Below are 9837 nucleotides of genomic sequence, written 5' to 3'. Positions count from 1 at the left end.
AGATCAGGAGCATGGGGCTGAAGTGCAAACAAAACAACAGTAAAAGGTTTTTCAAGAAACAAAAAGGGGTTGTGGCCTACAGCAACCTACATTAGCATGGTCAACAGAATCCACAAGGCTGCAAAAGAGGCAGGCATCTTGGGAGTCCATGAACCAACACATCCTCTGATTGTATAGACTGCTGCGAACACCTTCCACCCCAGGTTTCCAATGGAATGTGGGAGGACACCCCCACTGGGGACTTCCGCTGCTGGATAGCAACAAAGTCCAGGCGGCAGGCAAGGTAAGGAAACGAAGGGTATGCAGCAGCAGCCCATACAGGAAACCCCTCCGTGCTGTGCTAAAGGGCACGGAAGGCATTTCTGTGAGGTGACTCAGGTTGTGGGACTCCGTCTCCCAAGGGAGGGGTTGGGATGTGGGGCCAGTGTGGAATTTCGTCCGAACAGGGATACGCTCAGATGGAAGATCACCGTGCACCTGTGCCACCTCGAGACCCAGAATGACATGGGGAGGAGCACAACCGACCTAACATCTTGAATGACACTGGCCACGAGCTGGATGTCCATCGACCTGCGACGCACCAACTCCTGTGGAATCACCCAGTCCACTCCTTCGCCACCCAGCACGTCCCAGATCCTGGTCACCCCAGCAGCCACAGCCCTCCTCTCCGCCAGCCACTGAAAGGGATGGAGGGGCGGATTCCTGAGCAGTGGCTGTCTGACAATACTCGCTACTCCTGACGGCAGAGAGCTACGTCACAAGGCGACCATGTTGCAGACTTTGATCAGTTCCTGGTAAAAGACGGGCAACACCTGCAAGAAGCCACAAAGGCCCCTCAGGTCTATAATCAGGAGCTACATGTCACAATTCAGGTCATGCACCTGGCGGAAGAAATAGGTCACCAGGGCACACCATCTTGGCGGGGGCTTGAGGTAAAGGTATTGCTGCAGGGCCTGAAAGTGGAAAGTTGCCACCTGGGTGCATAGGCACAGCAGAGCCTGGCTGCCCTCCCTAAGCAGGAGACTCAGAACCTCAGCAGCGACCCAGTGTAGCCTTTTGTCCCAGAAAAAATCGACAAGCGTTCTCCGAATTTTTGCAACAAAATCTAAGGGAGGGATCAAAGTGAACAGCTGGTACCACAACATGGTGACAATCAGCTGGTTTATGACCAGCGCTCGTCCCCGGCCAGACAGCACTCGGAGCAGTCCTGTCCAGTGCTGCAGGTGAGTGGTGACTCTGGCCTTCAGTTCCTGCCAGTTCACCAGCCAAGATTCCTCAGCAGGGCTGAGGTGGACCCCCAGGTAGAGGAGGCTGGTCCTGCTCCAAGTGAAAGGCCTGAGCTCCTCAGGTAGCGGATCCATCTGTCACTGACCGACCAGGAGTCCAGAACACTTGCCCCAGTTGAACCTGGTAGAGGACATGGCAGACTAGACCTCCTGGCACTCGCACATCTTCTTCAGGTCAGCTAGGTCAGTGAACATGAGGAGCACGCCATCGGCATAAGCCGAGAAGACCACCCCGATGCCCGGCCCACGCAGAACCAATCCCAACAACCTCCTCCACCAGAGGTGCAGGAAAGACTCCACGCAGATAGAATACAATTGGCCAGGCAGGAGGCAGCCCTGACACACTCCTCTCCCAAAGCAAAAGGGTGCCGTCAGGGACCTGTTAACCTTAACTAGGCACTCTGCGGCAGCGTACAGAAGCCAGATCTGTGTGACGAAATATGTTCCGATCCTGAATGCTCAGAGTCCCGAATAAATATTAATGATCCACCCTGTCGAATGCCTTCTCCTGCTCAAAAGACAGGAAGGCACTCAACAGACCAGTCCTCTGGGAAAAGTGGATAATGCCCTGGACCCAATGGATGCTGTTAAAAATGGTGAGGCCCTGGACCATGTAGGACTGGTCAGGGTGGATCATGTGGTCTACTGTGGGCAGGAGGGTATGCATTGATCTTCTTCTGCAGGGGGCGGAGTCTTCCACTGGGCTGCTGGCACCACCCAGGCACAATTCAGGCTAAGTTGTTGTTTTCTTTTCCTGCAGTTGGTTCTGGGTAGCACTGGCTAACCCAGGCAAGGGAGGGCAGAGACGGGCGCAGATCATATTTCCCATTCAAAGCTCAGTCATTAACAGCCCTCCCTTGTTGCAACAGATATTCTTTTTCTCCCCCTGCAGCCAACAAAACAATTTAAAGAGTCTTAACTTCTTTTCCTCCCCCTGGCACCCATCTCCGGCACGGTATCAGTCCTCCACTTTCTAGCTGGAGCAGGGTCCCCCCCTCCCAGCTCTCTCCGAACTCCTGCCCACTGGCTCCTAAGGTCTCAGTAGGCCCTGCTCTGTAGTAGTAGTCAGCAAGAATCCTCAAAAGTCCACTCCTTTGTTGTTCCTTCTTTCCCGGCCTCCTGATAAGCAGCAGTCCTCCTCTTTGAAGCAAGGAAGGGAAATCCATCATTGCAGTAATAGTAGGAACAGCAAACAGCAGCCAGTAACACCAACTCCCAACTACAGCTCAGGCAACAACAATTTGCACCTGAGCCCAATCAGAAAGATGGTATATTTTTAATTGTAACAATCATGTTGCATGGTACATTTAATCAAAGAGATAAAAGCCCATGTCATCATCAGACTCTTCAGATTCCTCCTGTTTCTTCTCTTTTTCTCTTCAGCAGCAACAGGGGCAGTAGTGGAAACAGCTGCTGCAGCAGCTGGGGCACTACCACCAGCACCAACATTGCATATCAGACTATTGATATCAATGTTAGCCAATGCCTTGGCAAACAGGCTGGGTTAGGAAGGCTCATTGGTTACACCAGCTGTCTTAATCAGGGCATTGCGTTTGTCTTCAGTCACGGTGACCTTGTCGTTGTACAGGGTGAGTGCGCTGTAGATACAGGCGAGTTCCGAGGTGGAAGCCATGGTGCTGGATCTCTGCGGGTCTGATAGTGCCAGTTGCTGGGAGAATCTCGGTCTTAGCTTCGCTCAGAAGAACCAAGAACTTCCAAACCAGGCAGAGCAAGAAAAGTTGCACAGCCTGGGCACAGGTGTTACTCACTTGTACATAATGTTCACTATTGTCAATAAACTCCCAAGAATGTCTCCCTGCCCATGGCTCCTTGTTATGGTGAACAGTGTTCGTGTCACTCAGATGTGAAACCTTGGTTCCTGTAGTCCAGGGCCTCTTCCTTGTGCAGTGCGTAAACTTCAAACCAAAGTGATGGTCTGACTTCACACCTCCTGGACACATTACTGATGCCTGCACCTCGATGGTGCTGGTCATTGCTGCCAGAATGTTGTGGGCAGGCGTCACAGAGTTCCATCATTCTCTCCGTGTGCTCTCAGTACTTTTGAGGTGGAGCTGGCCTCTATCTCTTCAGCATCTGTGCCTCTGTGCTCCTGAAGGGGTCAGGTGCTGAAGGCTGACAAAGAATCAGGTGCATTTAAAGCTTCACAGCTGCATCTCCATGATATGACCCTAAACACAGAGCACAAGCTAGCTGTCCCCAGCCAGACAGGAGTCAGACATTCGCAGAGGTAATGTGAAGATCTATGGAGTGTCCTCACTGCATACGGTCATCATCTTCCTGGAATCTAGCGACTATTAAGGCCTCCACTGCATCTCTATGACATGAGCCTGAGCACTGAAGGTATGTGCACTGCCATCAGCCTCACAGGAGTCAAACATTCACAGATGCAGGGTGATGATGTCAGAACTGTCTTCACTGTATCTCGTCATCATCCTTCATGAATCTTGTAGCTGTGGGGGCTTCCGAGCATGCCTGCTTCGTCTGGTCAGTGCGCTGGCCTCAGCGCCAGCATCCTCACCTTCAAGAGCCTCATCACCATCATCCCCTTCAATGTCCGCCTCTTTGGAGGAGACATGCATCTCTTCAATCTCCTCCTCAGCCAGGTCCTCCTGCCGTTGCAGCGCCAAGTTGTGGACCAATGATGCACGACACGCTCTGGGGACTGTATTTCAGTATTCCACCAGACCTGTTGAGGCACCAGAACCTCATTTCCAAGATGCCTGTCATTTGCTCCATCAAAGTCCGGACCACGGCATGATCCTTGTTAGACCGTGGCTCTGCTGCAGTCTGAGGCCTCTGAGCAGGCATCATCAGCCATGTCCTCTGTGGGTAGCACTTTGTCCAGTTGGAGCCAACCCTGCAGCCTCTGTGGACTCTGAAGATGCCCAGGATCTGAGACCTGCTCAGGATGTAGGAGTCATGGACAGTCCCTGGGAATCGTGCGCAAACCTGTAGGATGCATTTGCGGTGGTTGCACACCAGCTGAATATTCAGCAAGTGGAAGAACTTCTGGTTGAAGCAGATGACTGCTTGTTGCTATGGAGATCTGAGCACCACATGACTGCAGTCAATGGCACCCTGCACCTTTGGGAAACCTGAGATCTGCACAAATCCCAGCGCTTTTGCTTCCTGGCTTTCCTGATCCCAGGTGAAATGAACAAAGTTCTGTGCCTTCATGAGGATGGCGTTCATGACCTCCTGGACACACTTGTGTGTGGAGGCTTGCAAGATACCACACAGGTCACCTGCAGAGCCCTGGAAGGAGTCACTGGTGTATAAAATTGAGCACAATTGTCACTTTCATAGCCATTGGCATTGGATGCCCTCCATGTCCCCATGGCGCCAAATCCTGTAGCAGGTGGCACATATGGCCAATTATTTCCCTAGACATGTGCAGTCTTCAACAATAAGAGTTCTCAGTTATCTGCCCCAATGACAGGCGTCGTCTCTAAACCTTGGATCTAACAAGGCTCTCTGTGGATCTTCAGCTGCGTGAGCAGCTGGCCCTGATACCCCTTCATCTTGAGGGAGGTGCTCCTCCCTTTGCCAAGCCAGGTGCTTATGCCACAATTTCCTTCTTCTCTGCTCCCTGTAAGCCATGAGATATCCCGCAATATCACCAGGCTCCACAATCTTGAACAAAAACAGAATTACCTGGAAAAACTCAGCAGGTCTGGCAGCATCGGCGGAGAAGAAAAGAGTTGACGTTTCAAGTCCTCATGACCCTTCGACAGAACTTGAGTGAGTCCAAGAAAGGGGTGAAATATAAGCTGGTTTAAGGTGTGTGTGTGTGTGTGTGTGGGGTGGGGGGGTGTTGGGTGGGGGCGGGGTGGGGGGTTTTGGGTGGGGGGGAGAGAGAGAGAAGTGGAGGGGGTTGGTGTGGTTGTAGGGACAAGCAAGCAGTAATAGAAGCAGATCATCAAAAGATGTCACAAACAACAGAACAAAAGAACACATAGGTGTTAAAGTTGGTGATAACACCTACGTGTTCTTTTGTTCTGTTGTTTGTGACATCTTTTGATGATCTGCTTCTATTACTGCTTGTTTGTCCCTACAACCACACCAACCCCCTCCCCTTCGCTCTCTCTCCCCACCACCCAAACCCCACCCACCCCTCCCCCCACACCCCGACACACACCTTAAACCAGCTTATATTTCACACCTTTCTTGGACTCACTCAAGTTCTGTCGAAGGGTCATGAGGACTTGAAACGGCAACTCTTTTCTTCTCAGCTGATGCTGCCAGACCTGCTGAGTTTTTCCAGGTAATTCTGTTTTTGTTTTGGATTTCCAGCATCCGCAGTTTTTTTGTTTTTATCTCCACTATCTTGATGTTCTCCTCCTGCAGAATCAGAGAGAGAGATGCGTGTGTTAGCATATTTGTCCTAAGAACCTCTCTTGGTAAAGTCTGAAGGCCCCTTCATGCATGCCAGAGATTGCTGGCCACCATTTAGATGGCCAGTGTGTATTGCATTTTATGGCTGTCCAAAACCCCACCCGCTTCTGCCCCAGTCCGCTTGACCGATTGGCTGCAGCTTTGTCCTTTGGACTGCATGCTGTGCTCTCAACTCAGGTGCAGGCATTCTCCTAACCCACACTGCAAGACTGCACTGTTAGCTTGAACCATTGGGGAGGCTGGTCCAAAGCTTAATAAATATATTGCAAGGGGCTCTGAGTGTCTCCATCAGTGACTGCATCATGGCCACCTTTTGCAAGGAGGTTCTACAACTTGTCAGTTGGTTAACTGATCTACCAACCCTAAAATACACTGCGCCTGAGGAGCATTTGTTGGCACATTAATGCTTTTGAATGTCTTGAGTGGACAGAAAAGCTTCAGAGGTCCGACTCCAAGCATACCAATGGAGCTGCTCCTGGATGATCTCAGCTGTGGGAGAACGCTCACTTTTGACAAGCTTTTCCAAGTACGTCGCCACTTCCCTTAAACCCCATCACCCACTCATGGCATATGCTTGTGTACTTCCTTTAGTCTGTGCTGCCTTGCTTCACCTCGCACTTCACCCTCACCCACACTGGAGCCCTTGAAAACTTGAAAACCAGCCCGGAAAATGTGACTTGCCTGGCCCCCAGCCTGCACCTCCACCCCTCAAAATTCGTGGCGCCTCTCCCTTGACGTCCTATGGGTGATCCTCGCGAATGCTGCACAAGGTTGTGTGCACTCACCTCCGAGTTCCCCTTGACATTCAGCTGGCCAGGTGCACACCTTTTAAAGGCAGGGGTGAAGCACGCCGTTCTGAAGTAATGCCAATGGGGGTGGTAAATTTGACATGGGGGGATGATTCCGGTGTGAGGGCACAATAGTGAGATGCTAATACATTAAAATTAAGTTCTTGACATTGGATAGCAGGAAGCGCGGCCTGCCGCTGACTGGTGGAGCGGGTGATCGCAGACGGGTTTCAAGACAGCATGAAACTGATTTTTGGCCTTCTTATCATATTGTCTGCTCACGGCTACAACGCCTGCCACCAACGGAACCGGATGACTCCACCCTATCCTTCTTAAGCCAAAAGCGGATGATCTCACATTTCGCCACTTGAACTCTATCCACCGCAGTATTGTCCAATTATTTAATCTATTTATGTCCCTTTTTAACCTTCTGTTCTCATCAACATTTATTTATTTTGCCATCTAACCTGGTGTCCTCAGCAAACTCGGATACACAGCTCTCTATTCCCTTATCTAAGTCATGAATAAATATAGTGAGAAGTTGAAGCCCCTACCGAATCCTGAGATACCACAAATCACAACCTGCAAACTGGAAAAAGTACCTGATGGCTCTGATCTTATCGTTCAACCACACTCAGTGGAGGGGCGGGGAGGGGGTGGGGTGGGTGGAGCTCTGGATGGGAAGTGCAAGTTTCCCAAACACCCTCCAACTCTTAACTGCAATTATCCTTTTATTTTGTTTTTGTAAGGTCCCTGCTGAACCGTCAGCCTGATTGACAGGCTGATTGTCTGAGGACAAGGAAAGCCTGTAGCACAAGGCCGCAGCTCAGCTGAGTGCAGATAGATCTAGTGGTGATGTGGCAGAGACTTGAGGGGCAGGGAGGTGGGCAGAGAGAGTAATCACGGTATATGATTACAGGGTATGGAGGGGCAAGATGGTGGTCATGGGGGGAGCAGAAAGTTGTAGGTGAATATGATAATGGAGAGGTGGAAGTGGGGAGGGGGGTTTGGTACAAAGGCTAGCTTGTTGGGCCTTGACAAAAATCTCCTGCTCCTCCTGGCCCTCAAGCAGTGCTAGAAAGACAATACCTTATGGATTATTTTATCTGCCCTTTTCCAAGGTCAGGGAAATCTGGCTGACTGTGACTAAAAATGTAATGAGTGCTAAAATGAAGGCACACAGATTTCTTCATAGGTTTTAATGACCAACCTGCTTCCTGCGAGAGAATCAGTTGCCTGCCCCTTATCCTGCTTTATCCCTAAGCTTATTATCAGACATTTTATACTTTTGTCTAAAGTCAAAATTACCCTCATGTGGAATTTGGTGTTCTTGAAGGGCAAGGCCAGAAGTCTTTTTTCATCCAAAACTGTCCTATGAATACTTTAATTTTTCAAATGTATTTCTTCCAGTGCTGTGAGGCTGGTGGGTGGTTCAGTGTGTCATGTAAAACATTGAATGAATCATTTGGCCTACATGCTGACTAAATATAAGCCAAAGTTAAAGGGCCCTGACCGAAAAGAATTCACTTTGATATTATGAAATTCTCAAAGCATCCACCAAGCCTGAGTTTTACTTTTTTTTTTATTTTGACAGTAATAGTCCAGCATACCCATTGTTGCAGAGCTCCTGATCCACTCTGACTAATTTCATCCAACAAGATTTTCACAGCATTTCCAAATGTCTTTTTTTTAAGTTGTAGCTACATTCAAATTGAAGTACTTGCTCAAGGCAGGACACTTTGTTGGAGTCAGAGGAGTCATTAAACCTTTTCCTAAACAGCACTGTGTTTCACCCAGAAAAGAGTTGAATTCTAACTAAATCCCTATCCACACAAAATGCACAGTGAAAGCTGGTGATACTTTTAAAAGGAAAATTCTTCTTTTAAATATGTTCAGAGAAACAGTGAGAGTTGAAAGTAACTCCTGTTGATAGTTATAAATGGCAATGCAATCATTTACTGCACTTTAGTGAGTAGCTAGGTTATGTTCTGCATCAGGCTCCAGAGATCTTTCATATTTTCTGTCTATCACAATGGGTCAGGCCATGACGCCGATGTAGTTAATCCTGCTACACTGTCTTTTCATCCAGCACTGCCTGTCAGTCCTGGCTTGGCAGTCAGGGTTCAAGCTATCACATCGAAGTCTTGCATGATGAATGATCACAAGAAAGAAGCATTTTGCAGCTTACTATTTATATGGCAACAGCAACAACTTGAATTTTTATAGCACCTTTAACACAGTGAAACATCCCAAGGGGCTGCGCAGGAGTGAAAACAAACAAAAAACTAACAACAGCCTGCATAAGGGGATACACTAAGACAAGTGAGAGGTAGGTTTTATGGAGTGTCTTAAAGGAGGAGAGAGATTTTAGGAACAATGTTGCAGAGTTTGAAGGCCACCACAGGGGCACAAAGAACTTGAGGATGCACTAATCTTAAAGCAACGTGTTTATAAATGTACCATTCACAAGCAAGAGAAATTTGTCTTCCCCCCCACCACATTCCCCCCACCACCACACCATCAAGCCAGCATTTGATGAAAGAGGAGGAGGATGGGTTTCTCCCCCTCGGCCATAATTCCATCTTTAATCAATACCAACATATCATACAGATTAGCCCATCCTTCATCACACTGCTGCCTCTGGGGCAGTACAGACGTCCCACCTGTCGACACAACAGCTATTATAGCAACATTTCCCACTGCAGCTCACAGAATGGTTACAGCACAGAAAGAGGCCATTTTGCCTGTCATGTCTGTGTCAGCTCTCTGCAAGAGCAATTCACCTAATGCCGCTCCTCAGCTATTACGCATGTCTTGCAAGGTTTACCTTTCCAGGCCAAGATCCAATCCCCGTTGAATGCCACAATCCTGGTGAAGGCACATTCTATCTCAGTCAGTGCATTCCAGATCCTTACCATTCGCTACATAAAAAACATTCCCTTCATGTCACCATTGTTTATTTTGCCAATAACCTTAAATCTGTTATTATGACCAGGTGAGAAGGAGTGAACTGGCTCACCTCTTCTCAGCCTTCTCAGTTGGTCACAACAAGGTTTCAGTTTCTTTTTCACGAGGATGTCCATTTTCCAAATCAGAATGTATTTAACTATTTATGTAGAGCGCAATAAGGTGCCAATCAAACAAGGTTTTCTTTCTTCAAGAAAGAACAAACTTATTGACCACCATACCCAAGAAAAAAATTTTAAAAATATAATAGGCGGAATCATCCCAGATTTGCACAAACTGCGGTAGCAGGCAGGAAAAAGGTCATTTCACCTGCTGGCCGCAATGGTGGCTTTTCACGCAATATCGTCCCATTCCCACCACATTAATTATGCAGCCACAGG

The 9837-nt window shown here is 48.7% G+C and overlaps 1 pseudogene; it reads right to left on the bottom strand.

The window, feature by feature from the left end:
- Positions 1–2593: 2593 nt before the first annotated feature.
- On the bottom strand, positions 2594–2919 carry LOC121281378 (annotated as a pseudogene).
- Positions 2920–9837: the final 6918 nt, after the last annotated feature.

Source organism: Carcharodon carcharias, chromosome 8 (genome assembly GCF_017639515.1).
Source record: "Carcharodon carcharias isolate sCarCar2 chromosome 8, sCarCar2.pri, whole genome shotgun sequence".
NCBI classification, from domain to species: domain Eukaryota; kingdom Metazoa; phylum Chordata; class Chondrichthyes; order Lamniformes; family Lamnidae; genus Carcharodon; species Carcharodon carcharias.
Note: the sequence above shows the minus strand (reverse complement) of the source record. Positions and strands in the feature narration are given on the sequence as shown.